The sequence below is a fragment of the Dromaius novaehollandiae genome, chromosome 2, assembly GCF_036370855.1.
Source record: "Dromaius novaehollandiae isolate bDroNov1 chromosome 2, bDroNov1.hap1, whole genome shotgun sequence".
Taxonomy (NCBI): Eukaryota; Metazoa; Chordata; class Aves; order Casuariiformes; family Dromaiidae; genus Dromaius; species Dromaius novaehollandiae.
Genome location: NC_088099.1, coordinates 125,861,768 through 125,884,721, shown reverse-complemented (window position 1 = coordinate 125,884,721; position 22,954 = coordinate 125,861,768). Strand labels below are relative to the sequence as shown.

The 22,954-nt window shown below is 38.2% G+C and overlaps 1 long non-coding RNA gene across 1 annotated transcript in view; it reads left to right on the top strand.

Annotated features, from left to right (window-relative positions):
• LOC135327596 (uncharacterized) overlaps positions 1-22,954 on the top strand; it is a 53,725-nt gene that overhangs the window by 18,728 nt on the left and 12,043 nt on the right. Inside the window, exons 2-3 of the long non-coding RNA XR_010387935.1 lie at positions 5,926-5,987; positions 20,250-20,380. This is a non-coding gene — a long non-coding RNA (uncharacterized LOC135327596). The remainder of the gene's footprint in view (positions 1-5,925; positions 5,988-20,249; positions 20,381-22,954) is intronic.

The following is a 22,954-nucleotide window of genomic DNA, read 5'->3' as shown; positions in this document are numbered from 1 at the left end:
TATTTTGTTCCTGACATGAGTTTCTACAATGGCGTTTGCACCCTGGGACATTTGTTCCCTGGAGGAAAGCCTCACTTTACTGAACCACTCTCAGTTTGCTAGGCACTCATTCAGCTGTGTCATTTCTGCCTGCATCTGCAATATTTTCAAAGGGTCTGAAGCCTGAACTACTTTAGGAGACTTGAACGAAGCAACCCCTGCGCTTGGCTATCATATTGCACCAGTGACACATGACACTCTTTGTGTACCTGCCGAGTTCAATATTGTGAAAACTGACAATCTTATTCTTGAAATGGGCCTTTTGTCTGCTTTAAACCTCTAAGTTGCTAATGGATGTGTTTCTTCCCCAACAGAACTGAATAAACCTCCTTGTTTAACCTCTGTCTCCATTGCGACAGGCTGTGCTGAGTCCAACACCGGGCTGTGCTCCGGCACTGGTGCATCAGAAAAGAAGTGATTCCCATACAACAGAAACTTAGATGTTTGACTTTATCTGGGAAAAAAGCTGTCCTAGGAGCTACAAAAGCCAGAAAAGAATGGCTTCATAGAACGCACTGGCTCTGCAGAATAGGTGTTTCAAATTCTTGCTACCGAGAGAAAGAGAGATGGTTTTGTGTGTCTGAGCTTATGCAAGCTGAATAAAATTATTATGAGGGACAATCTTTTATTCCATTCCTATGTCTCCCAAACTGGCTAGTAACAGATGTCTCATAAGACTATTCTAGATGCATGCCATAAAATGATGGGGAAAAAACACCTTACAGAGAAAACACCTCTTCAGCTCCTTAATTTCCTAAAGGTTAATTTATTCTGTGCAAAGTTACTTGTTGAGATCCTCAGTAAAGTCAGTCTGAATATTCTAACTGTCTGATGCATGGGGCAAATTTTGCAGAACATTCTGAGTACACTTTTTTCAATTATATATTTTACGAAATTCACTAACACAAAGTTAGAAGGTACTTTCACACTGATGCTCAAGATTTATGTCTTTCTTTAATGCAGCCTAGAGAATGATGCTGCTGATTTTGCATAGCTATTCTTGGGTCCATTGTTATTGCACAGTCTTACGGTGCTTAAGTCTATACCAGCAGACTCTGAAAAGCACTGAAAATCTGTATTGTATTGTACACATGAAGCCGATTGAAAACTGATTTCTTTTTTTCCGTAGGGCAGTTTAACAGGATGAAATGATTTTAAGATGCATGATATCAAACAGAAGCATAAATTCCACTCCCAGGTCACATATTAGTATCCGAAAAAGTAGCTGGGGCCCCTGTGGTCCAATTTGCAATCTTTTCCAAACAAATCCTTTGCTGTCAAGTTTACTCCAAACTTTCAGCAATTTTGGAAGCACTGTGTGATATTATTCCTTGTAATACATTAGTTTCAGACTAATAATGCGTATTCTTGTTCTGACATAACTAATTACCAGTAGCTAAAATTAATTTATGCATTTGCTGATGAACATTGAAACTGTGATAAGAACTATATGGGATGGTGCCTTCCATGAACTTTATCGAACATCACTAGAGATGTCTCTGTCTCTACAATGCATAAAATTTTTACTAAGATCCATAAAAATAATGTTTCATTTTCCTTATCAAATAAGTTAATTGAGGATGAACGCAAAAATGCTACTGATGAAAACAAATCATCAGAACTTTATGGCAAAGTTGGCCAGGATATTGAATTCCAATTCCACAAAATTTTTAAGATTTCAAAAATAGTTTCTCTTAATTCAGGGCAATCTTTTCAGAAAGTCACCCCGGAAGCACAGAGCCTTCTGCCTTGCTGATGGTGAGATGTGAAGCCTTGAAAACCTGGAAGCCTGAGGAATAATGAATATGCAACTGTGGCATGCACTGCTTCCAGGATTATCAGGCTTTTACTTCTGTCAAACAGTCTAGCGATTGCTAAAGGACATGGATCCTAGAAAGTGACCTGACACTGAAAAACACAGGAGTATAGCAAGTAGGATCTTAAAACGGCCTGCCTCCAGAAAGGCTTTTGAAGAGCTCAGTTCCTGGAGGTAAGAGATGCCACCAGACAGCCAGCCAGCTGCACAAAGGAAAAACAAGCTGCCTAACTTTCTGAAAGGCACTTCCGTGTCCTGTGAAATCAAACTACCTCTTGCAGAATGCTTTAAGTGAAGCAGTGATGGAAAAATGTTCTTCTGCATGCTTTACTGTTAACAGTTTTTCATTTTAACACTTCCTTGTTCTGATAAACCTGAATAAATTCATCACGATACTGTCAAAATCAAACAAGGTTTTGAGTTCTAAAGCCACCACCATGACATAAACACATATTGAAAATTCTATAAAATTCTGTAGTACTTTCTAGCCATTTAACAAAACAGTGTAACTGTCTGATATAATTGCATTAAAATCTGCTGCTGGATCCTTCTTTCCAAATAGATGACTATAGACATCCTAACGCATTAAAAATGGCTCTAGTAAACTGCTCTTAGACTCTCACAGTAACTAATTAGAAAATAGTCTGAAGTAAACTGTTTGTTGCGTTGCTTCCACAACAGTAATCTTGTTCTTGTTAACAATTTCCAGTCACAGTGGAAATCTGAAAACTAGACTCTGACAATAGACTTCATTTCACATCTGTAGAATCTGCAGAATTTCTAGAGGAAAAAGTATTAAGCACAGACACACTCATCCATGCATTGCCCTCAGGCCAATTGGAAAATGGAATGTTTTAATCAGATGTTGAAAAACTGTTTGCAAATGTCTCACCTAAAAGGAAAACTGTAGAAAGCTTTTGCTTCAGCTCTATCACAGGTAAAATGACATGCTTGATACCAGATGATTCCTACAGTAAAGCAGTAACATGCAGATAACATTACATACTAATGCTGTGCAAAACCTGACTATGATAAGAAGATATAAACAAATCAGAACAAAACTATGTATAAGAATGAATAAAATAATCTGGAACTAAATGGTACCACAGAATTATTTGAATATTTTGTATGGGGCTTGTCATCCTTGATTGTTAAAAAAGAATAAAAGACAAGGGAAAAATGGTAATTTTGGAAATAAGGGATAGAGCAGAAGAGGCCTTCTATACTTATTAGACACTGAAATTATTTGCTTTGTTCTGGAAAGGAGCTACTGAAGCATAGAACTCACCTAACCCGAACTCCGTAGGCGGCGCCTGACCCCACGCTTATTACTTACACCGGGTTGAATGATTCACCTGGCCTGATGTTGACACAGCTTTGTCAGCCTGGGCAATACAGCCAGATGTCAGAGCGGACTTTGCATCCCATTTCAGAGCGGCATTCAGTTCTGTGAGACAGCCGGGGACTGACTGTCACACTGCCTTGTCTCTCAAGCGACACCAAAACAACGGCAAAATCATTCCGTTCAGCTCCGTCAGCAGTGTCAAGTGTCAGTGAGGGTGAGGGGAGCTGAGGGGGAGCATAGCATGGCTGGGGCTGCAGACCCCAGCAGGTCTGGGGCAGTGAGAGATTCAGGGTGCATCCAGGGCAGCCTGTGAGGAACAGCAGGAGATGAGGCCACCTGTAACACGGCTCAGACAAGAGCAGAGGGCGGCCACGTTTGAGTTGAGTTGTATCCCCTGGCTCACAGGCACTGGTGTCAGGGAGACTAACTGAGGCAGTAAAGGTTAGTGATGCCTTCAGGGGACACAGAGTGACTGGTCACCAGCATAGGCCACCTCAGCTGAGAGCCAGATCTAACATACATTCACTAACCCCAGGTATGTTATTGTGTAAAATACTATCATTAAGCTGTGTGCGTGGAACATCGCTCTGGGTTTTGGGTGGGAACAAGTGTTGTGACCCACAGGGAAAGAGTGATTTATTTTAAGAACTTATCCAAAAATGGAAATTTGGGAATCCTATTTAGTGCTGCATAAGCCCCATATTGATGTCCCAAATATTCCAGGACATCTTAAATGGCACTAGAGGACTATGTTTCAGCAAGTGACTAGAGCCCCTAAACTGAGAAATCTACAATCAGATGCTGAATCCCACTTTTATATCTTCTACAAGAGGCTTGTGCCATTCTGTAACAGTATCTAGAAACTAGGCACAGCAACCTGACACAGCTGGAATAGAACTACATGCCTATATTTAAGTAAAGGGATTGAACACATAAGTGTCTAAATGCTGATAACTATCAGATAGGCATAGGCACCTAAGCTCTCATTATAGGCAAAAGATATCTAGTCAAATCAATCAATAGGATTTGGAAAACAATTCAGAAATAAAATAGGCTTCTGCATTTAGACAGCTGAGTGACTCTCCAGAATTCTTTGACTTTAGAGACTAAATCTCCATTACTTCTCTTGGGAGCTTAGATGCCTAAGTCACAGGTAGCCACCACATATAGGTGTCTACAATCTAGGTCTGACAATGACCGCAGATATCTCTATGTGCATATGATAGTTTTTCGACAGCTCATTGGGAGGAGGAACTGGACCTATTGTCTCTAGGTTACTGAACATTAATCGATGCTGAGCATTTGAATGACTGTCAAAGATGGACTAGAAGTCATCTCTTGAGTTTGCACACTCCTCCCAGAACACCATCTGAAAAAAAAGATATGTTAATAGCAGGGGGTTGTTGTGAAGTATCTGCTTGCATGTCTGCTAAATTACAAAAAGTGAAGGAAAACTCTGGAATTAACAAATGTGTCAGATATGCTGGGCTTTTTGCTTTGATTTCTAGCCACTCCACTGCAAAATTCGTGACCTGAAAAACAGAACTCTGGATTCTCTAAAGGTGACCTGAGGATGGCCAGGAGAGTGAAGGGTAGCAAGGCACATCTACATTCACCTCTATGGACAAGCCCATAACACAGTGGCCTCTGAGGAAGTATCTCAGAAAAAAATCAGTGGGCCACTTTCTATCTGACAGCAACACAGTGAGCTGTTTGCCTGCACCCATAAGAGGGGGCTTGAAATAGTTGCTTTCAAATAAAACAACGTGACCTTGGAAAGGATATCACGATTGTTTGAATTTGTTTTGTTTTGGACTGGTATTAGTCTTGCACAAACTCTCTGACTGACGCAAATCCAATAAGATTTCTGATTCAGTTCTGGAAAAAAAAGCTTTTTATTTCAGGCCAGAAATAGCAATTGTTGAAATATTCTTTATTCATGATCAGCTCACTGACTTTTCTCACTATTGCCCGATCAGTGGAAAAATGATTTTGGTTTTCCCTTAAGGGCTGAATAGAAATAGTGCGGTTCTAGAACACCCTGGAGAAAGGTAGTAGCAATTATTTTGCTCAGTAGTGCTCCGGTAGTACATTATAACTGGTTGTTTCTTTCCTACCACTGGCAAAATGGCATCTGCGTTTAGGCTTGGTTCCTCCCACAAAAAGTACATAAGATTCTCCAAGAAATTAAGTGATAGGTGAAATAGCTGGCATGCAGGTAGCAGAAAATTCTTCTTTCTGACTTCGGCATTTTAAAAAGTTCAACACAATATCGGTACTCAAAACTTAAAAATAGTCTCATTAACTTGGATTTCCTGCAAACAAGTTATAGAGTCGTGTGATTTTTCATTTTTTCAGATTTCAGATATGACTGATCAGATGTGAGTAGGCTTGATGAAGGTAGGAAGATTTTCCAAGTGGCCAAGGTTTATATACTAAATGTTTTTAAAATCAGTTTCTGTATAAAATTTGGGGGGCTTGAGACACTGTGACCTGGCATCTGCAAGACGGATCTATATTTTCTATGTTGAGGATTGTTAACCTTCCATTCAGGAAAGCAAGCTCAGGTAGTTTGTGATAAAATGTTTTTTGAGGATGCCAGTATCCTATGTTGATAATTAGTTATATGTAACTCCAACTGTCCCATAGTTACATATGACATGAAAACTTTAAAATCTATTCAGGCACTGAGCACTTTTATTTTATCCTGTGTTTTCTGTTATAGATATGGACCTGATACTGTATGGATATTAAAGTTAAGTAGACCTCTCCAAACAAGAAATGAAGGTAAGATGTCTAAAATTTATAAATTATAAAGACATAAGGGCCCATTTTGACAGGCTAGCTTGATCTATTTATAACAAAAAGCCCATAAGAAATGTGGTCATCTTTTGATACCATTGGTTATAAACAGCTATTGCTTTACTTTCAAGTTCCTGTGGGAAGAGCTTCCCCCAGGCAAGTAACTTTTTCCTAAATCTGCTCTTCTCCTTTCTATAACACCCAGAAAGAAAGTTCTAAATAGCAGATATGACTCCTTGCCTACTGAACACGTCAGTCAGAAGTTATTAGCTCTATCTTTTTCTTAAAGATACAATCATAAATATATAAACAATAGTAAATGAAAACCCTGAAACAGTATTGACTGACTGCTTTCATTTATTTCAGCCGAAGTTGCTTGTGCATCTTTCTTATTTGCATGGTGCTTAATTGCATTTGATTAAATATAATAGGTTTTTTTCCACTACAGTCATCTACTCCAGGTTAGTGAGTGGCTGCTTCCCAAGCATCTTGTCTAGATTCACTGCTACAGAAGCTTCTACTTGTGAGGAACTGCCTGTGGAGACGATAAGAGAGCTGCTGATGAGCTACCTTTTCTTCCCGAGTGCAATTTTCCCTTGAATGCTTATTGATTATGAAGAATATCCTCTTCCTTATATCATTCAGATAAAGGTCCTGTGCAAATACCTCTTTAGAACTAGGTTCCAAGTACCATGTATTTAGCAAAAAGTTGCATTTTTCCGCATCCACGTATTTGTTTGACATGCACAAAACATTTTGCTGCTCCATCCAGCTGCTTTCTTCGTCATGACAGTGGCTTATTCAAGTGGTCCCTTTGTTAATAAGTAAATCCAGTAAAACCTATGAAAAAGCATCTAGCAGAGTTTTGTTGCACAAGTCAGCATTAGGTATTCATGCAGAACACCCTAAAATAATTGTAGCCAAAGAACTATTAGATCTTAAATTACATTTTGGGATTAGGAGAGTGAGAGGACTGTTTAAAGAAGGATAAGTTCTTTAATGTTGCTTCAGAGAAAGTTATTAGAGTTTTACTTATTTGGATACTTTACCAGACGAGCTTAGTAATATTGAATTCTGAGTATAGGCATTTGTGTGTTTGGTCATAACTATGTGGGAACATTCCTCAGTGTGTATAATTTGGTACATCTACCTGAGTGGGAATATTGGTACATCTACATCTACCTGAGTGAGAATAGACTTTTTGTGAAGCCCATGTCTTCACACTCTGTGAAAATACCTTGTGAAAAATTTTTGCTATGAGTACATTTTTTTATAGAGAAAGGAATTAACCTAGTCTTATACTCAGTTCATGAGAAAAATGAATTACTAATGATCTTTCCGGCCTTTCAAGAGCTTTTTGGTTTTGAAAGTGTCTGGTCCTGATTTGCAACATGGAATTAAAATCTCCAAAATGTTAGTAAACCATAAATCTGCAGAGAATAGGACAATTCAATAGTTCATGTACATTATTTTGTAGAAAAAATTTCCATGTGGATTTTATAATTCATTCACTTTTTATTTATATTGAATTATCCAATGAAATTTTGTTCTCATGCAGGAACATTCTGTTGCTCAGATTTTGTTAAAATGGAAGATGTTACCATTCGGTAACGCTTTTTATTTGCTGTCTTTGAAATTGTGTTGAGTCAAACATTTACCTAGCAGCGATCTCCATTTTCTCAGCATTTTTCTACAAACAGTACACATTTTGCTGATAACCTTCTGACCAGACTGAATGGATATATACATTCAACCATCTGTAAACTGGAGAGTATTGTCCGATAAAGTTCATGGGTTCAAATCAATCCCTGCGCTTCAAGGTCTTTTCTGGATCATGTGACTTCTTCCCTTCACTCTCCCCCTCACTCTCTCCCCCAGCACTGCCATGACTGATCCGTTCCCACAGCTAACTCTCTCATTTAAGCCCTTACCTGTCATCCTGTTGTCTCCAGCAGGCTATCTCCTGGCCTTCCAAACTACCTCCACCCATTTGGAGTATCATTTTGTTTGCCCAAGGTAAAGATCTTGCCTTGAACCTTCTACTTGATCCCTGTCACCAGTGATGTCTAAGTGTCACCTCTTATCAGTGCCTCAAAAGTGTGTATGAAGCTCTGCCTCTCCTTCTGTTATTTTTTTGGTCTTGCACCACTGTCACTGCCTCTGCTGTGCCATTGCTTCACATCTTTTCCTGGAGATTGAGGAGATCTGTGGTCAGCACTGCCACAGATCATTTTTTTGTGTGACCTCAGGTAGCGCTCTGATAAAAACACAAATAATACTGTTTCGTTTTTGCACATGAATGAGAGAGAATTTTGAGGGTGAGTTCTTAACTGGCATGCAGAATTTGGATCCAAATAGATCTACCCTTGTGGCATTTTTTCACGTATTTCCACATCTTCTTCTGCATTTGCCATTTATCGTGCTGCAACCTGTTTGACCTTCCCAGTAAACCACTTCTCTGCACACATGTAAAGCCATCTTTTAGATTAAGCTACCGAGGATGTTCATGGCACTGAGATCCCCATTGGATATTTGCTTTCCCTACAGCAGAGTGGAAAAGTAATTTTGAATAGCCGTGCAAAAAGGCTTTTGTGAGCTCCTGATTTATGACAGCCTGCAGTGCCATATGCAGTATCCTTAGCGCAGGAGAGGGAAGGGCAATGCTCACATCCGAATCTAGAAGGCTGGTATGAACCAACACTCACAAGACTTCTAACTAAAACCAGGGTGAAAACCCCATCTAGAGCATGGCTTTTTGCAAATGGACAGATTGGTGACTTCAGATATGGAAGCATTTTATGTCAAATTGGTGGAGCTGCAAGAATATGACCTAACAAGCTACAAATGGGCTACAGCTTACAAATATGGAATTGTGTTATCCCATTAATGTATTATGTTATAGTAGCATAGGAGAATTTATGATAAACTGTGGCACATCCACAGCCTTTGAACTCCAGATGCAGGCTCTGTCTTTTATGGTTTGTGGGAAATCTTGGGATTTTGGCTGAAATAACAACAGGAAAACATGTCTCATTCATTTACAAATGAAATGCAAATTAACTTCTGCATTAGTATAAAACTACTACACAACAATACATGCGGTTTTCCTTCAGTTAGGAGTCAAATGAGGGAGCCTTCTTCACCACAAAGATGCCATTAAAACAAAAGGAATTTATTATTTTAAATGTAAAAGATATAGCCCTAAAATTAAAAAGAAAAAAATATTAATGGACAAATTTGGAATATTCAGACAATTAAACAAATAGAGAGAAAGCAAGTCAGAAAGAGAGGGAGAAAAAGAGAAGGAAGGAGAGAAGGAGGATGTAAGAGGTGACTTTTTTTGTATAAAAAAGCATCCAGAAAGGAAAAAAAATCAAAATATTTGATAATTAGTATGAAACATACTTAGCTACTGGCATTTTCTTTGTAATGTTTTATGTATGAAAATAGTTTTATAAATAAAATGCTACAGGCTTTTGTTCAAATTGATATTATGTAGATTGCTATGGTACTGAACGTCCAGCAGCAGTGAAGAAATAATAATAAACAGAGACATCTTGGCATGAATTGCATGTATAGCCTTATTTTACAGCAAGCACTTGCTGAAGCTACCATGCAACAAGCCAAATACCACACACTGGTATCATGACGAGTATTAAAAACGTGTAAGAATGGGTTTAATATTTTCTATGAGACATTCTGCGTTTTTGTAGGCTGGTTCATTTAGACTCTGCTGTGAAATACCTTAAAAGGTAACATACTATTCTGACTACAGCAGTAATTTATTACACCAGTTAATCTTGTAAAATTGCCCTCTGGATGTAATAATTTGTTATTCTTTTATTAGGCCTTCTTCTGCATACCATGTTTATCATAAAGATGTCACCATTGTGATGCCTAGCAACCAGTACAATGTTCCAGAGGTGTTTGCATACATTTTCCTGAGGGAGAGATCTGCCTCGTCCCTGCTTGGGAGAGCTGTCAGTGTATTCTGATGTATGAGGGATAAAAGGAGTCCCTGCTGCAGTCTCCAATAAGCTGAAGTCACGGCCTGAAAGCACTGACTTGGGCATCACTATGCTGTGTTAGAAAATGTGTCAATTATCAGATGGACTGCCTAAGGGTATCGCCTGGGTCTAGGTCATAAAACCATCAGGACTAAGGGAGGGGAAAAAACTGATGAGGAAGTAAGTTGAATTAATTGATAAGTAGGAGAACTGTATGTGAAATGTATTCAGTAGAACCAGGACCGAGACATGTCGTTTCTTAAGCTTTCTTCCATGATAATCAATGAATATGGAAAGTGTAAAATGCCTCCAATTTTTGGCCCAGTACCACTGCTATGCACGCTTGTAATATTTTACTGACTTTTTCATTATTTCCCTAAAATTAAGTCAAGCAAGACAAGAAGCTGTAAAAATATAAGTAAAATCATGCTAATATTTTATAGCTATTTTTCTATTATTGCAGTTCCTAATATACTGTGCAACTGTTTGTATGTGAATACAGTGGGGACCACTTAAATGTCTAGCCTGAGGCCTGATTCATGAAAGCTTTATGCACCATTTATGTAGGTATCTGTGGCATTTACCCAGAAAAAATAAGGAATACATATTTTTATAGTGAAGTTGATTCCTGTGCACACCCCACCTCCTGTAGCCTGGAAGTAGCTCTCAGTTACAGAAATGAGAAGATCAAGGGTCCTCTAAAAATCAGAGTAGTTCTCAATTTTAGGTATAATAATTAGTAGTCATTGTCCAATTATTCTCTGTAAGTGGCACGCTCTCTGAGTACTGTGGCCTCATTTCTGCCATTCAGAGCCATGTATGCAACACTTGTTGACTCATCATGAGCTAGATGCCTTTATGTGACAACAAGATTAGGCTGCTTGCCTGGGTGCAGGGTCACTCAAGGTGAGGCCACCCTCCACACAGGCACTTCCCAATAAAGCAGGGATTTTGGAAGTGGTTGGAACAGGACAACATATTTACCACTTGTTGTCCCGATGACGCCAATTAGATGTCCCGATCCAATATTGGGAAGGTTTCGTTACGATCCCAAGGACGAGATTAAGATGCTAAAACCAGCCAAATATCGTACAACCTTTTAACTTTATTTTCAATGGAGTGGGGAGAAAAGGTGGGGAAAGGTGAAGGAGAGAGGGAAAAAGGGTAAGGGGAAAAGACAGAGAAAGTTGGAAAAGGAGAGAAGAAGCTAGCTACCGCCACTCCGAGTCCGATGATGTTCCACTGACTCTGCTCGAGATCTCCCTTCCTCGCAAACAATCCCCCCCCCCACCATTCACACCGTCTGCAGTTTTTATAGGTTCCTGCCCCGCCTCTGGGAGGTGCTTCCTCACGTCCCATGCAGATTAGCTGCCATGCGCAGTCCGCCCTCTCGGAACCTTCCAGAAACGGCCTGGGGTCATCTGGGGGTCTCCTGCTCACACGCAGGTCACAAATGTGTACGTGTGGTTCGTGCCAGATATGCTGTTCCCCTAGAAGCCTTCTTCTGCCCTTTTCGCACCTTTTTTTACCCCATGCAGGTGCATGAGGTTGTTTACCTCGCGAACAGCTCCTGGAGGCGCCGGGGCAGCATTGCCCAACGCAGCGGCGGCAGCGAGACAAAACCGCATTTTGTACCGGTTCTCTACACTTGCTTAAATGTCATTTCCAAAGGAAAAGTAACTCTCCATATGAAAGAAACTCAATGGAGTAACAGCAGTTCTAGGGGTTTTCCTTCAAACACACAAATGTCTCTTTACCACAATTGTTTCTGCAAACAACCTTTTCAACACCTTTGTGTGAAAAGGAAGTGTGGAGGAAAGAGGCTGTGTAATGAAGTGACTTGTCAAGGTCTCACAAAATCTCTGCAGTACAGATGGGACTCAGAGCCGCTCAGTCCATTGTTTTAATTACATACCTTTCCTTCTTCTCAGGTTTCTTGAGATAAAGTATTTTCCAAATAACTGCCATCTTCAGATTTTTCATTTCTCATTAATCCAGTGCTTCTCATACGAAAGTGAGCTACTCACCTGTACATCTCCAATGTTTACAAGTACCTTTCAGTTGCTGCAGGAATGCTGCAATATGTGTGTCATGCTTTAGCTCTGAGTATAAAGTCAGTTCTTCAAGAAAAAGAAAAAAGCCACTTCTTAACACAGATAACATAAATTCACTTTTCTGTACAAGGGGAGATGTGAAGAAGGACAAATATATGTATTTTCCTCACTTCTTTCTTTGACGATGTTCACACTCTAGACAAGACCTCTCCTCATGCCGCAGTGCATGATGATTTTGTACAAGGTAGGTTGCTGGAACAGCTGCATGCATGAATGGCAAGGCATTTTTCATAGATGAAAGGAAAAGTAAATTATAACATCATCCTATTGAAAATAGTCTAGGAACTACAGCCAAGAACTTCTGACTTTTGCTTGGCTGGTTTCTCTGCACTCAAAACAAGGAAGGAGCAAAGAGCCCTGCTGAGCCTTTCAAGGCAGCTAAACACAATTGCTGCCTGTGTACTCCTCGGTGCCTAGGGAACATTCAGTCTGCAAATCCCTAGGACACAAGAAGCTTGCAAAATCACAAACAGACCTAATCAGAGATTGGAATAACTGTTGCATGGCAACCCCTAAAAAATGTTTACAGGAAAAAAAATGTTTACAATGCAGTTTATAATATTGGTGTTTTAAAACTTCCCTGGAAGGAAGAATTCCAGAATGTCTTTCCAAGAAGGTTCCACTGTTATCTTTTCCAAAAAATTTCTGAATGCCTAGGCCGTTGTTCCAGCCATTACTCAGTAATCTAAGCAGCTTTCTCTGCATCAGACTTTGAAGAAACACAGGACCTAGGAGCTACAGCTGGAGTACCCAGACTGACACCTTAACACATGGAAGAGCTGGAAATGAATTTCTGAGAACAAATTGAAATTATCTGGAAAATTGAAATCATTGTAGGGAGAGTTTTGATTTTGCAGAAAACTTATTTCCCACCTGATAGTCATTCTGATAACAAATCAAGGCAAACTCTTCAAAAGCACATCTGGATTCTGAATCTGGTGGGAGTGCAGTGCAGAAATAGCAATATGGCCCATATTGCTAACAGACAAGCAGATGCACTCTGAAACATCTAGAGCTTTTTTTCTTCAGTAAGCTTCATTCCTAAGTTCTATGATTTGCAGTAATCAAGCCTGGATGTGGCAGAAGCATGCCTCACTGTGCCAGATGACAGTCTGATAGAGCCTGGGGTAATCTTCAAGGCAGACACAGATGAAAGGGAATGTTTCTTGCACTCATGTCTACTTAGGTGTGACTCTGAGTTGAGGAGGATCCCGGCCAATAAATCTAACAATATTTGCCTTTAAATGTCTTGTTTAGGGAAATCCTGAGCTGCCGTTATAGGTCAGCTTTACAGGGCTGGGATTTAGGACCTCAGTCTGTAGCAAAAGCTCTATGTAGAGAAAGTACCATGAAAGCCTATTTCCTCACTTTCTAGGGGAAAATAATCCACCAAACCCTGAAGTGTAGCTTCAAAGCAAGAGAAATGAAATAGACTGCTCCTGAATGATAAAGTGAAGAGATTGGGACACTTTTAGTAACAATTGCAATATGAGTAAATTGAGATTGAGTTTACATATACAAGCTTCTCTAGCCGTAGATGTCCAGTAATAGTCTGTAGTTTACATTCAGTACACAGACGTCTCATAACTGCAAAGGTAGAAAGGGAATTTGGTACTGGTTCTTCTTGATTCCAGTAGTGTTTTATGAACTTTTTTCCTGTATTATGATACCATGGTTTTCGCTCCCTGTAGAAGTCAAGTGTGTGAAGATGTAGATAAACAGAGAGAGAAAATTAAGGCTATTTTTCAAACTTCGTAAAAAATCTGTTTAGAATTAGTTGCAATGTTGAGCACCAAAAGAGGGAAACTCTTACCTGACCTGCTTCATCCTCTAGACGTAATAGTATAGGTGCAATTGTCTTAAGTCTATACCCAAAACCTCTGAAGGTAATAGCAAAATTCTCACTGATTTCAATAGTGCAAGAAAATTTTCAAACTGTCTAAAGACTTTTGACATTTTCCAGTAAACGCAAGAAGGCCAAATGTTATACTACTGTAACTGACATTCTTTCTGCTCTTCATCATCTGAAATAATCAAGTGTTATGCTACAGAGGCAGAAATACAATGAGTTCAGCTTCCAATATGTGTGTCTATATGACAGAATTTTGACAAGAAATGTGGGGCAATTACCTCTTAAATATACAGTAAAGGACAAATCCTGCTTCCTTACTCTGAGGATAAATCCTATTAGCTTGCACAACTTCTGGGTTCAGCACTTGGAATCACACAGCCATATTGCAAAGGGTGACAAAACCCAATTTGAATAAACAGACTGCAGGAGATGAAACCAAATTGTACAGAAGTTGTATCTGTGCTTGCACAAAGATGTTAATTTTGTCTTTCCCCTGCCTTTAAAAAAAAAATAAATTGGTTTGAATAAAGATAAGCTACAGTCTTAGTGTAACTACTAGTAAATATAGTAGCTATTTTATAAGTATTTCTGTCATTTTCTTTGACTAAAGTTACAGAAATTCTTTGAATTTTATAAAGGAGACTAAATTTGTAATGGAAAATGATGTTTGATGGTGTTTAAATGCAGAGGTTGTCACTGTATAAAGCATAGGGCTCTTTTAAGTTATTTTTTTTAACTTCTTGACATGTGTCACAATTTGGAATTCTGCTCTCATGGGATAAATGCCAGATTACATGGTGTAGTATTTTTATCCTCTGTACTTTCACTGTAGAAGCATACAACATCAAAGAAGAGGCAGATCACTCACATCAGCAGAAAATGGAATAGGACTATAATATGCTTGCTTTGATCTCTCCTTCTAATAATTATCTTGGCTACATGCATACATTGAAAGTAAAATTTGAATTAATAAGGCCAAGAGACCCTGGAAAATGTAAGAAGGATATCTGAATACTAACTTTGACTATCTTTAACAAGATAAACTGCAATTGAGCCTACAAAGTTGTGGGTTATTAATTTAAGGCAATAATCCTTAAACGTTATTCTTTCTTAAACTTGCCACCACTACATTCAGTAAATGCAGTCAGTCCAATTAAGACAGTATCTCTTCAAAATCACACTCACCTATAGTTGGGGTGTGTGTGGGGGGGATATTTAGCTAGCTTTCATTTGATTTCATATAGGTTTTCAAATAGGAGGGCCTACGGTAAAAATCATTAAATTTATATAAAAAAGTCATCACTACACAGTCTGTTATCATTAAAAACTATTCTAATATTGCCTTAGGAAAGATATTGCTTTTGATATGGAAAGTAAATCAAATCATCCACATCCACATAGGATTTATACACAGGCAAGGAGCATATTGCATGCCTGGTCAGTTATTTTTTACATTTTTTAATCAGTGTTTATTGTTATTTTGTGTTCTGGGAATCCTATTTCTATCCGATGTGAGTAGAAATTATAATGTAAACAAGTTGGATGTGTGTGAAAGCTTCACGTGGTTAATACTGGTTGGAAGGGGGAAAGACCTACTGCAGTATATTGGTCCCAGAGAATGAAAATTTCTTATTCTTCTGCTTCACATCTGATATGTGTGAGTTACATCAGTAGCTGGGTAGAGAGCGTGTTGCTCCCAAACCCAGATGTTGCAACTTCAAATAATTATTTGATAAATCTTGGCTGTGCTACTAACCATCATGCTAATACAATGCCGTGTAGTGTACAAAGGGATGCATAATATGATAGCCAGGCTGACTTAAGCACAGTATGAATTAAACAAATGAGAGCAAGCACATCTACAGTTAATATACCAAGCACAAGTTCCAAAAAGCCACTTGAACAAAGACAGTCTGTCAAAACAGCAGAGGCTGCTGTTGTCCTCAAAATCCCAGTCAAAGGTTAAGAATGTTCTTTTAAAACAGGGTTAGCTGGGCATACATGTAACAGATCAACATGCAGAAAGAACTGCTTTGAAGAAATGCTCTCTCTGCTGAAAACAGGCACGCTTTTCTCATCTGCTGAACTTACCTGACAGTGGATGGGAGTTGCAAGAGAAAAGGTTTGATTCAACGAGGATGTTAGGAATGGCTTTGTTAAGTTCTGAGCCCAGCACTTCTAACTGAAGCACAAGCACCACTAAATACTCATCGCCTGGCAGTCCAATGTCAGACAGAGAAACAAAAGCAAGTGTTTGTGAGCAGGTGTAGGTATCATCAGGACAAATTCTCTGCAAAGGGCACTTGTCATAGACAGTATGATATTTACAGAAGTGCTTCAGCAGTCACAACTGGTCTCCTGCCCTGAGGTTCTTATACTCTCAGTAGCTACTGAGCTCCCAAACTTGCCAACCAAAATTCAGGAACCTGTTTTTTTTTTTTTCTTTCACTCACCAAGTTCTTTCCTAGTTTTGAGTGTGGGAGAATAGGTCACAAGAGCTAAAGCAGTGGCTGGGAGTACTTCCCATATAAGCAAAAATTATTCCCAGTAGTTGCTCCATGTAAGCTTTTTCCAGATGAACAAAGTCCAGCCATGGTATGCCAGGATTCAGGCTCGCATCAACCTAGTCACGTTAGTAGGGACATTAGATTAGAGCAGGGGTGATTGAGGGAGCACTGTGTATCAGATGGGAAGCATGCTGCACTGCTTGGGTCTGGAAGGCAATTCAGCTTGGCTGCACCTTCTTAATGCTGCCAAGCTGTGTTTAAGTACAAGATTTCTTTCCAATTGCACTGAATGACTGTAGCATACTAGAGACTAAGAGAGGGTCATGCAAGACATCCACAGAGGTTTTGGAACACAGTATGCTTCTTCTTCCCAGTCAAACTTCAATATCTTATTTGTTTAAAAATGCCTTGAGCTATTCTGTTACAATGTAAGGATGTAGACACAGTTTCTTTTTAAATATCTGCCTCAGAAATATTTCAAGTAGGTGTTATGGTAATAGAATATTGTGATAAAGGACAATCACAGCATAATTCCATCAGTGGCATTTTTTTTATTTCTGTTTAAAATAAAACTTATTCTAACTTATTGTAGCAGTATGTTGTTCATGGTACTTGCATATTTCTGAATTCACAGGATGCAGAAAGTTTCTTATAAATGTCAGACTCTTGCATCTCCTAAGTAAACAGCAAATATTAGTACCCAAGGTTTGTTTGACCTCATGACTCAACCTCCAGCTCTTAAGAGGAGAGGACCAAGGGAGAAAATGTTTATTGTATAAGCCAGTGGGATTGTAAACTGCTGCCAGCCAACATTCTGCTGTGTTGCAGAGAATGATGAAGAGTGAAAATTGTGCACTTTCAGATGGTGAGACAGCTGGTTCACAGTTTTGTCACTGTGATGAGTGGCCAACGATAGATTTGCCTTCATTTCAATGGAAGAACTGGGAAAAGACAGAAAAAATAGTAGATGGTAACTAAGACTCTTAATTCCATAAGTAGGTAGTGAGGTTAACTGTAGCAAGGAGCAGTGGGATGTAAATATTTAGGAAGTCTGGAAAGTCTTGAAATCGAAGATATCAGAATCCATATACAAAGCAATCCATATCCAAAAGCATTTCTAGGATGGAGCTTCTGCAACATTTGGAGGAATAACCACATCAATAAAATGTCTCCAGAAAAACAGAGAACCTACAAGAAATGATAAAAAGCTTTTATTAGGAAAAAAAAAGGTCTTGGAAGTATAGTGAAAGTTGCTAAGATCCACACTGAAGTAGATACAGATAAAGGATGCTAATACAAAGAACAAATTGTTCTTCCTCAATATGAATTTGAAGAAGAAGAGAAAAAGAAAGTGTGATATACATGTGGTACATTAAAAATAAAGTATTTCCTAAAATCTGTAGAAAAACCAATGGGAAAAAAAATACTTCATCTCATCTGTCAATAACAAGTCAGTGTTGATGCACAAGCAACATGTGTAATATGAAGGAAGTAAGGAAATGAAATGTATCTATAATTAAGGCAGAAGGATAACTAAGGAGTTAATTATACACAAATTATGAAAAGAAATAATCTCTGGTATGAGATTCTTAAATTCCTCATCTAGGAAATTCACAGCCATATAGCAAAATGGGGAATGGCAACTGGAGCTCCAACCAGAAAACAGAAAAAGTTGTACATATATTTAAGGGAAAAGAAATCCAGAAAGCCAGAAGCTTCTTAGTCTGACTTGAGCTCTATACAGGACTTGAGAAAAAAAGGAGGGGTTGCAATTAATATTTTAAAAAATGGAGATAAATCAGTGGCAGAATAGCTTTTCTGAGTTTATCAAAGGAAGATTGTGATAGATTAATACAACATAGATGTATAGATAATTAATAAGTAGACAAGGGAAACGAGGCAAATCTAATATTCATTTTCTACAGAACTAGATTCAAAATAAGAAGGGAAAGAAATTGATGAATGACATGAGGTTAGACAACAACACAGGGTGTTGAGAGCATCAGCAGGAAATTTTCTTGGAGCTCCTCAAAGATCAGTCTTATCATCCACATTCCACAATATTTTCTGTAACAACTTTTTCACAAAAATAGTAGTGTACTGATGACATCTGCTGATGACAGTGTTGAGAAGTATCAATAGCTAAGAGGGATTGGGATATCGTGCCAAAAGACCTGGCTAGTTTTGAGGACTACAATGTTAGAAATGAGATGATATTCAATAGTACAGTTGGCAAAGCCGTAGACCAGGGAATTAATTAAAAAAAAAAGAACAAACAAAAATCAGCTGACATGACAGAGGACTACAGGGAACAATGCATGCTAAGTGAACACACACTCACAGTTAATCACTAGTTTAGCTGCCAATGTGACAAAGCCATGAAATAAAGCAAATGCTATCCTAGGATCAAAAGGTAAGGATGTGTTTGTACTCTTGAATACTAATGAGACCTCTCCGAGAATAACTTGCACCAGTTAGTCACCCTTGTTCAAGAAAATTTTACTGAGGATGGGATGAGTAAAGAAAGAGCTAATCAAATGGCCAGGAGAGAGGAGAACCCCTCACCGTGAAGAGCAGGTCTAACCTGACAGCATGAAAGTGTCATATGCTTGTTCTTCACCGATATGCTAACAGGAATAACTACCACAGAAGAGGAAGAGCTGTTAAAGCTAAAAGACCATTCGCACATTAAGAAATGATCCTGCCGTGGCAGATAAATTCTGATTCAGAAAGTCTGTCTGACTCACAGAGGGCTAACTCTGCAACATCTTAAATGAGAAACATGTACATATAAATGTGCAAAAGAATATTGATGTAGCATTTCTATTTTATAGATATCTCCAAAGACCAGAAAAGGCAACAGGACTTATGTTCTAGAGAAAGAATTAGGGCTAGCATAAGTTAAGACAGCCCTCTGAGCTAAAATTAGATGCAAAATTAATGTGGTATCTTTTTTTCTGGGTCCCTGTACCGGTGTAGCATTAACTGATGAACTAGGGCCACAGATAAGGTCTTTACTATGAGACCATTGGCTGGAAATCATAGTTTTCATGCTAAAAGAAATTGGTGGCTTCAAAGCAAGTATAGGCTTTTGCTGGAATAGGCACACTTTAACATATGTATATGCTTATATTTTTCCAGTATTCAGTCAAAAATTAGTGAAAATGTGGCTCTTCATCATTACAACTCAGTTAGGAAGTTTTCCCCATCTGCACAATCTATTTGTCACACAAATAAGCAATTTTCATATTGAAAATTTGTTTTTATGAGAACAACCTTCCTTGCATGACAAGTAAATAAGCAAAAGCAGACATTAGAAATTTAATGGAACCATATTTTTATGAATACTTTTGCTCAATTCATGACAGAATTTTGATTAGTTTTTTTTCTTCATTTTGCTGTGATCATCTATACTGTTGCTGGCCTTTTTTACTTCCTTGTTATGAATGTCTGGAATATTTTATCCACGCAAACATGTGTATTCATGTATGAATGACTCTATTTGCATGTGAATCAACATATTAATACACAAACAAATTTTCTCATGCTGAAAGTGCTTGCCCAGCTGATCTGTACATGCACATGGTAGAAATTTGAATGTAAAAATAAAATTGCATGTAAAATCTGCTAGGCAGCCAATAAATCCAGCCTATATGCTTCTCTCCTTGTTAGACAGCAAAACTCCAACTTTCCTTTTTTTCTTGAAAATAAAAAAAATCAGGAGACTACATATATAATTTTTTTCTCTCTCTCTTTCTCTACTACAGGTTGAATTCTACAAGTACTCAGCACTCAAAACTCCTATCAAAAACTGCAGGTGCTCAGCACTCCTTGAAGGCTACTCTTCTGAAGAATTGTCCCTAAAAATTTGTGTGCCTTTCTCCTAGCATTCGCAAAGGTAACCTCACCTACCTGTTGTTATCACCACACAAAGCTATCCTACAAATGCCACTTTTCCAGATCTATTAGCCAGAGTCTAATTTGGTCTTAAGCATCCCTTCCAAAATGAGTCTCTATTTCTTCTTTCTCCTCTTGAGAGACTGAGAGAACCAACATTTAATTTTTATAAATACTGTCAAAATAACTGTGATGAATTTTACATTTACCACCTCTCTATTAAATAGTAATCATTCTGTAGGTCAAATTTATTCCTCACCATTCAAATAAAAAACTAGTTTAAAGCTTTCCCCAGTAGAAACTGTTCTTTAATCAGCTCCTACTTTTGTTAATTTATCACAATGTTCTTAATTTCCAGGCTCAGAAATTTGATTTATAATTCAGTGTTAATTTGCAGAGTGTTGTTTACTCCTGTGGATTTTAGAACATATGAATAGCCATATCAGTAGTTTAGAGTGCTTGCTGGTCTGGTGTCTCATCTTTGAGCCTGGTCTGTAATTGAAGACCAAATAAGAAGATAAAAATAGATGAAGCGTACAGTGAATAACACTTCCATTATTTACTCTCTGGTTTCCAACAGTATTTCTTATTGTATCAGTGTCTTACACAGCAACCTGAAAATAGCAGAGGAAAGGGGGGATGCTACATAAATAGGAAGCCAGGGATGTACAGAACTGATGCAGTAAGTCCCAAGACAAGGGAAAATATTAGCTTATAAAGGTCAGACTATCCAGTGAGAAAAGAACAAATGTACTACACAAGTTAAATGCCCATATTAAACAGAAATGTATATGTATATATATGTGTGTGTATGTATGTGTTTATACACACATACACACTTATATAGTGTGTATATATACATATACATATACACACACACATATATATAAATTCTGTGTAACAAATTTCCAAAGAATTTTATGGCCTAGCTACTTCATGAAATGCTCCCAGTTCAGCTACATTTGCAATCACTAGCCATTCAGCAATAACAGGTTAGAAAAAAAATACATATATTTCAACACTTTGTGAACAGAAGGAAATGCCGGCTCTACTTTACAATACTTAGAGCCATATTTTAACCACATCTGCTTTAAAATATTTCAAGCCCAAATAAGAAAAATGCCATACACAGAACTCAATTAGTCCAGTATCTTTCTAAGCTCATCCTGGAAATGGGAGAAATGTCAGCTTTCCTCGCAATCTACAGTATCCTAGGAATTATTGGAAGGTAAAAAAGGAAAGAATAAAAATATAACTTAACTATATTTAGGTTGTAAGACTTTTCTCACTGTCAATGGCTTTCACATAATTCCGTACCAAATAATGTTTCAAAGAAAGTTGCCTGAGTCCTTTCTATTCCATATGTCCATCCCTCTGGTTACCCTCATTACTTCAGATTTTAGATTTTCAATTAAGACCTGAAACTCTAGATTAATCTTACAGTATAAACTGCTTATAGTGTAAGCATAGTGCTGATAAACTTAGAATGGTGATGGATCCTTCCCTCTCCTTTGTGCTAGTATTGCTACTTCCGTGAAATCTGGTATCACTGTGTTTTGAAAGGCAGAGAGTCTCAAAAATTGGGACAAAGTTTGTTCCAGTAGTCAGAATTCCTCAGCTTCTCATTCATATTGTGAACCAGGTCTTGAATACAATAGATATGTTGGCCTCAGTACAATCCCTGAAGGAAGGGCACAGAACTGCACGGTAACCTGGTGTGAGCGACAAACCTTTCTACATGTCGGCCAGAACAAGGAGGTCTGTTGCGATGGAGGATGGGATTAAGACAAATTCATCCAGGGTTCAGTTCACTTAGTGGGTCCAATTCCCATTTACACAAAGCCCCTTTACAACATTGTGCAGGGTAAGAGGCTCTAAATTACATACATTTGCAACCACATGAAGGCCTTTTGTATAAATGAGAATCATCTCTGATCTGACTCTCTAGTTGCTACAGTGGAGCATTGGATCAGGCAAATATGCCTGTCATTAACCAGAAGTATTAAGTGTCGTCTTCTTATAAACATTACAATTCCACAACATTAATCCTGACCTTCTTCCTAAGAAAATAAGAAAAAGAAGAAAAAAGTGCATGTGCTGTGTCATTTGCACATTGTTCATATCTGATTTTATAGTGGCAATTTCTCAAGACTTTCGTGAACGGACAGGACAGCACAGCTCTTCTGTTCCCTTATAAGGCTGACTAGCAGACTGTAACTTGTTTATTGCTTACTCACTCATAGTCACTTTCTAAAGGGGAAAAAAATCCTTATTCCTTTCAGTTTTTGCAATCCCAGTGAAAAACAAAATGTGTAACAACATGATATATTTGGCCTTCTCCTGCTAAAGTTAAATACAGCCTTTTCAATTTTCATTTCCGACAGAAGATATGTGACAAATGACATAGTAGTTTTCTTATTCCTTCATGTTCATAAAACATTGATAATATGATTTTTACCTTCCCTTTGTTCTCAATTAAATGAAATGTTCCAATACAATTAATGTGTTCTTGCAATTTAGTTTTTCTTTAGAGGTTTCTCTTGTCTCTGATTAACAGCATTTTCTATCCATTCTG